The 7500-nt window shown below is 38.9% G+C and overlaps 1 protein-coding gene across 3 annotated transcripts in view; it reads left to right on the plus strand.

The window, feature by feature from the left end:
- LOC133545615 (CTD small phosphatase-like protein) overlaps positions 1–7500 on the plus strand; it is a 55720-nt gene that overhangs the window by 809 nt on the left and 47411 nt on the right. The window lies entirely within an intron of this gene.

The following is a 7500-nucleotide window of genomic DNA, read 5'->3' on the forward strand; positions in this document are numbered from 1 at the left end:
GTTCAAAACATACGAAACTTTATACCCGAGTTGTATTTATTACAAACCCCGTTTCCATATGAGTTGGGGAATTGTGTTAAATGTAAATATAAACAGAATACAATGATTTGCAAATCTTTTCCAACCCATATTCAGTCAAATTCACTACAAAGACAAGATATTTGATGTTCAAACTCCATCCATCCATCCGCTTATCCGAGGTCGGGTCGCGGGGGCAGCAGCCTAAGCAGGGAAACCCAGACTTCCCTCTCCCCAGCCCACTTCGTCTAGCTCTTCCCCGGGGGGATCCCGAGGCGTTCCCAGGCCAGCCGGGAGACATAGTGGGGCGGTGCCAGCAACTTGAAGGTTGCAGGTTCGATTCCCGCTTCCGCCATACTAATCACTGCCGTTGTGTCCTTGGGCATTGCCATATTTTTGCTGAAAGGATTTAGTAGAGAACAAGTTCGCAACTTTTGGTCGCTAATAAAAAAGCCTTGCCTCTACCGGAAGTAGCGGACGATGTGCGCGCGACGTCACCGGTTTTTGAGCTCCCCACATCCGCACAGTGTTTACAATCATGGCTACCAGCAGCTAGAGCGATTTGTACCGAGAAAGCGACGATTTCCCCATTAATTTGAGCAAAATGAAAGATTCGTGGATGAGGAAAGTGAGAGTGAAGGACAAGAAAATTAAAAAAAAAAACTAGACGGCAGAGCTATTCAGATATTAGACACATTTACTAGGATAATTCTGGAAAATCCCTTATCTGCTTATTGTGTTACTAGTGTTTTAGTGAGATTATAAGGTCGTACCTGTACAACCTGAAGGTCGGAGGGGTGTGGCGACCACCAGTGTCTCCGAGGGAAGCCGCGTTTCTCGACGAGGCGAAGGCAGCCGGTGGGGCCGGGCTGAGATTTATTTTTTCCCCCTCCTCCACGGTGAAAGCATCTGACGGTCGGGGGCGGCCGGTGCGAGGAAGCAAAAGAGTGCGCAGCTGTGTCTTTGACAGGGGCAGGAGGAATGACGCAAGCTCTCCGCTCATGTCTACGGTAAGAGCCGACTTATTACCACTATTTTCTCACTTAAACCTGCCGGTTGACATGTAGTAGGGAACCATGTTCGCTTGACCGCTCTGTTTAGCTCCATTGGGAGAGTGGCCGTGCTAGCAACTTGAGGGTTGCAGGTTCAATTCCCGCTTCCGCCATCCTAGTCACTGCCGTTGTGTCCTTGGGCAAGACACTTTACCACGCACTTTGCCACGCACACTGGTTTGAATGTAACTTAGATATTGGGTTTCACTATGTAAAGCGCTTTGAGTCACTAGAGAAAAGCGCTATGTAAATATAATTCACTTCACTTCACTAGTCTTCCCAACGTGTCCTGGGTCTTCCTCGTGGCCTTTTACCGGTTGGACGTGCCCTAAACACCTCCCTAGTGAGGCGTTCGGGTGGCATCCTGACCAGATGCCCGAACCACCTCATCTGGCTCCTCTCCATGTTCAAACTCATAAACTTTATTTTTTCTTTGCAAATTAACTTAGAATTTCATGGCTGCAACACGTGCCAAAGTAGTTGGGAAAGGGCATGTTCACCACTGTGTTACATCATCTTTTCTTTGAACAACACTCAATAAACGTTTGGGAACTGAGGAAAGTAATTGTTGAAGCTTTGAAAGTGGAATTCTTTCCCATTCTTGTTTTATGTAGAGCTTCACACATTTTCCATGGGAGACAGGTCTGGACTGCGGGCGGGCCAGGAAAGTACCCGCACTCTTTTTTTACAAAGCCACGCTGTGGTAACACTTGTCTTGCTGAAATAAGCAGGGGCATCCATGATAACGTTGCTTGGATGACAACATATGTTGCTCCAAAACCTGTATGGACTTTTCAGCATTAATGGTGCCTTCACAGATGTGTAAGTTACCAATGCCTTGGGCACTAATACACCCCCATACCATCACAGATGCTGGCTTTTCAACTTTGCGCCTAGAACAATCCGACTGGTTATTTCCCTCTTTGTTCCGGAGGACACCACGTCCTCTGTTTCCCAAATATAATTTGAAATGTGGACTCGTCAGACCGCAGAACACTTTTCCACTTTGCATCAGTCCATCTTAGGTGAGCTCGGGCCCAGCCAAGCCAGCGGCGTTTCTGGGTGTTGTTGATAAATGGGTTTGGCTTTGCATAGTAGAGTTTTAACTTGCACTTACAGATGTAGCGACCAACTTTAGTTTCTGACAGTGGTTTTATGAAGTGTTCCAGAACCCCATGTGGTGATATCATTTACACACTGATGTCGGTTGAGGGTTCAAAAGTTCGTAATATCGCTTACGTGCAGTGATATCTCCAGATTCTCTGAACTTTTTGACGATTTTACGGACCGTAGATGGTAAAATCCCTAAATTCCTCGCAATAGCTCGTTGAGAAATGTTGTTCTAAAACTGTTCGACAATTTGCTTACAAAGTGGAGACCCTCGCCCCAACTTTGTTTGTGAATTACTGAGCATTTCATGGAAGCTGCTTTAATACCCAATCATGGCACCCACCTGTTCCCAATTAGCCTGCACACCTGTGTTATGTTCCAAAATAAGTGTTTGATGAGCATTCCTCAACTTTTTCAGTATTTATTGCCACCTTTCCCAACTTCTTTGTCACGTGTTGCTGGCATCAAATTCTAAAGTTAATGATTATTTACAAAAACATCAAATATCTTGTCTTTGTAGCATATTCAACTGAATATGGGTTGAAAATGATTTGCATATCATTGTATTCTGTTTATATTTACATCTAACACAATTTCCCAACTCATATGGAAACGGGGTTGGTAAATAAAACGACAATACACTTTTTTTGGCAAAGGAAACTTTTAAGATAAGAGCCATATTATTTGTATTTGTATGTTTTAAATAGGCTTATCAGCTTCTATTTGAATTAGTAAACGTTTTTTAATTGAATGAAAAGGTGTGTTCAAACTGAATTAGAAGTATGTGAAGCAGTGGAAAGCTAGACATATATATATATTTTTAAAAACAATAAAAAAAAATGGGCAACAAACAAACCACAATGGATACTAAAAAGAGGTATTGTAAAAAAACAAACATATTTTATACACTACAGCATATTTTTTTTGAAATATTTTTTTCGTATTTTACTACCTTAAAAAAAAAATGCTACCTGTCTACCTAAGTAAACAGTTGTCGATTTAGCTATTCCAAGGTTGTTACTAGTAGTAAAAATTTTATATCACGGTCAGAGTTTGGTAGAGTAGCCATAAATTGTACTCAAGTAAGAGTACTGTTACTTTAGAGATTTATTACTCAAGTAAAAGTAAGGAGTAGTCACCCAAATATTTACTTGAGTTAAAGTAAAAAGTATGTTGTGAAAAAACTACTCAAGTACTGAGTAACTGATTACGGCAACAAATAATGCACAAAAACATAAAAATAGCAATGAGCAAATTCAGAGCCAGGAATATCTCTTAAGCAACTAAAACAATAATATATATTAAATAATAGTACATTAAAATAAAATAAAAAAAATGGCACATTGAGCCACAATAACTTAACAGCACCATAGACTCAGTAGGCATTCATTGATTTGATTGATTGATTGATTGAAATTTGTATTAGTAGATTGCACAGTACAGTACATATTCCGTACAATTGACCACTAAATGGTAACACCCCAATAAGTTTTTCAACGTTTATCAATTACTTAATAAATGACCGAGTCGAGGTGATCTACCTCATATATACATATACATACACACACACATATCATATATACACACATATCATATATATATATGTCTGTTTATGTATATATATATATATAATTTATTTATTTTGCCGTTTTTGTTCACATCTTGAAGGTGTTTTAATGAATATACATGCATGTTTAACACATAGATTCCTATCTTTCATGAAGACAAGAATATAAGTTGGTGTATTACCTGATTCTGATGACTTGCATTGATTGGAATCAGACGTCCACGTTTTCAAATGGAGGAGAAAAAAAGTTCGTCTTTTCTGTCTAATACATCATGAAAGTCGTTGGTTTTTGGCATCTTATTTGTCCAGCTTCCATATTGGTTTTTATACACTTTACAAGAAATACATTGGCGGCAAACTCCGTGGCTTGCTAGCTTGTTTGCGCTGGCTTTCGGAGACTCTTATTTTGTTAGCGCAGGCGCGATGGCGCGGCGCTTTTATTGTGAAGACAGGAACTGTGCGATCTGTCTTTAGGCTTTTGACGGGAAGTACGGTTGAAATAAAAAGTGTCTTTTTTCCTTTACACTTTTGATTGATTGATTGAAACTTTTATTATTAGATTGCACAGTACAGTACATATTCCGTACAATTGACCACTAAATGGTAACACCCCAATACGTTTTTCAACTTGTTTAAGTCGGGTCATGTGACCGCCTGGCTCTGTTTGATTGGTCCAACGTCACCAGTGACTGCATGTGATTGGTGAAAGGCAGGCATGCGTGGATTCTACTTTGAAGCTCTGTCATTAACCAAAACAAACATTAATAGATCGATAAAAAAAAGTAGCGAGTAGCGAGCTGAATGTAGATAAATGGAACGGAGTAAAAGTAGCGTTTCTTCTCTATAAATATACTCAAGTAAAAGTATGTTGCATAAAAACTACTCATAGAAGTACAATTTAGCCCAAAAGTTACTCAAGTAGATGTAACGGAGTGAATGTAGCGCCTTACTACCCACCTCTGATCACGGTTATTGCGATCAAAATGATTGCGGTTATCATTACAATCGCGATTTTGTTGGATGTTCAGAACGTAAAAAGGAAATTGCTCTGATTGTAAACAATAGTACAGGTTTCTATAATATCCTTTATTTGCACTTCTGATTAGTTATCGGAGTAAGTCAGCCATATACGATGTTGAAATGTCCTGATTCTTGGTTCAAAATCAGTACTTTTTAAAAACATTGGGTGTTGTTAACTGCATTCCTCCATAAAGTAGATAAACAGCTCTGCTAAAATCTCTAATACCTAAAATAAAATTGGTTTTGTTTGATAAAATTCCACCCAAACATTTAATAAAGTGGGACAATATCGGGACAATTGTGAAGTGAGGTGAATTATATTTATATAGCGCTTTTCTCAAGTGACTCAAAGCGCTTTACATAGTGAAACCCAATACCTAAGTTACATTCAAACCAGTGTGGGTGGCACTGGGAGCAGGTGGGTAAAGTGTCTTGCCCAAGGACACAACGGCAGTGACTAGGATGGCAGAAGCGGGAATCGAACCTGCAACCCTCAAGTTGCTGGCACGGCCACTCTACCAACCGAGCTATGCCGCCCCAATTGCGATATTGTTGGCTGTTCAAAACGTACTAAACCTTTTAACCTAGTTCAGGGGTCGCCCGTAAGGACCAAACAAGTCGCCCGCTGGCCTGTTCTAGAAATAGCTCAAATAGCAGCACTTACCAGTGAGCTGCCTCTATTTTTTTTCAATTGTATTTATTTACTAGCAAGCTGGTCTCGCTTTGTTCAACATTTTTGATTTTAAGAGAGACAAAACTCAAATAGAATGTGAAAATCCAAGAAAATATTTTAAAGACTTGGTCTTCACTTGTTTAAATAAATTCATTTATTTTTTTTACTTTGCTTCTTATAACTTTCAGAAAGACAATTTTAGAGAAAAAAATACAACCTTAAAACTGATTTTAGGATTTTTAAACACATTTTTTACCTTTTTAAATTCCTTCCTCTTCTTTCCTGACAATTTAAAACAATGTTCAAGTAAATTATTTTTTTTTATTGTAAAGAATAATAAAGATATTTTAATTTAATTCTTCATTTTAGCTTCTGTTTTTTCGACGAAGAATATTTGTGAAATATTTATTCAACTTTATTATGATTAAAATAAAATAAAAATATTCTGGCAAATCTAGAAAACCTGTAGAATCAAATTTAAATCTTATTTCATAGTTTTTAGAATTTCTTTACAATTTTTTGTTCTGGAAAATCTAGCAGAAATAATGATTTGTCTTTGTTAGAAATCTAGCTTGGTCCAATTTGTTATATATTCTAACAAATTGCAGATTGGATTTTAACCTATTTAAAACATGTCATCAAAAATATATATTTATTGTGAGAAATCATTAAGATGATCAGTGTTTCCACAAAGATAAATATCATTAATTATTAATAATAACAGACTTTAAGATAAATTGAGCAAATTGGCTATTTCTGGCAATTTATGTAAGTGTGTATCTAACTGGTAGCCCTTCGCATTAATCAGTACCCAAGAAGTAGCTCTTGGTTTCAAAAAGGTTGGTGACCCCTGACCTAGTTGTATTTTGTTAACATAACTAACATTAAAATATAATACAGTTTTTTGGCAGAGGAAACATTAAGAATTGACCATGAATTGACTAACGTGGACCCCGACTTAAACAAGTTGAAAAACGTACTCGGGTGTTACCATTTAGTGGTTGATTGTACGGAATATGTACTGTACTGTGCAAACTACTAATAAACGTTTCAATCAATCAAAGATAAGCGCCATATAAGTTTTATATGTGTGTTTTAAATAGGCTTATCAGCTTCCATTTTAATTAGTAAATGTTGAATGAGAAGGTGTGGCCTGTACTCTATATTCCATCCATCCATATTTCTACCGCTTGTTCCTTTTGGGGTTGCGGGGGGTTGCTGGAACCTATCTCAGCGGCATTCGGGCGTTCTTAGAATTAAATGTATGCAAAGCAGTGGAAAGTTATACATAATTTAAAAAAAATAAAAATGGCCAATGAACAAAGTATAATGGATACTAAACAAAATGGATTGTAAAACATCTTATATACTCTACAGCATTGTTTTAAAATAGTTTGTTGAGTGTTCATATTTTGCTACCTTAAGAAAAAAAAATGCTACCTTGAAGCAGTAGTATGATATAGACACAAAGTAGGCTAGTTGTGCTCGTAGTAGGGGTGTAACGGTACGTGTATTTGTATTGAACCGTTTCGGTACGAGGGTTTCGCTTCGGTGGTGTACCGAACGAGTACACATGCTAGCAGCGACCGGGCTAGGACAACATGTTAAAGCTAAAGCTGGAAGACCCCCTTTCCTCGTTAAGATCTCCCGTTTGGTAACACTTAGGCTGCGCGATACAACAATGGAGGACGGAGGTTTGCCGATATTGTTAAGCAGTTGCGTCCGACAACACGTCAAACATGTGTTGCACCTTTCCTGGTTACGGCTCCCAGACTGTAGTCGAGCAGGGCTGATGTATTCTCGGGGGCAACACCCTTCACTCTACCCGGCAGTGGTTCTCCACAGCTCCGGACTCCAGGGTAAATGAAGAGTCCGGCGGTTAGTTGCAAATCGTGGCTTTATTGAGGTCTTGCACACAGCCAATCCAACAAAACACTAGCCACTCCCGCACTCCACCGCTCCCTCACCTCGCTCGCCCACACACTCACTGACGTCACAGGCCACACACACACATACGCTACTCCCATAAGACATGCTAACCCATTTGAAGCGTCACCACC

Source organism: Nerophis ophidion, linkage group LG28 (assembly GCF_033978795.1).
Source record: "Nerophis ophidion isolate RoL-2023_Sa linkage group LG28, RoL_Noph_v1.0, whole genome shotgun sequence".
In the NCBI taxonomy this organism is placed as follows: domain Eukaryota; kingdom Metazoa; phylum Chordata; class Actinopteri; order Syngnathiformes; family Syngnathidae; genus Nerophis; species Nerophis ophidion.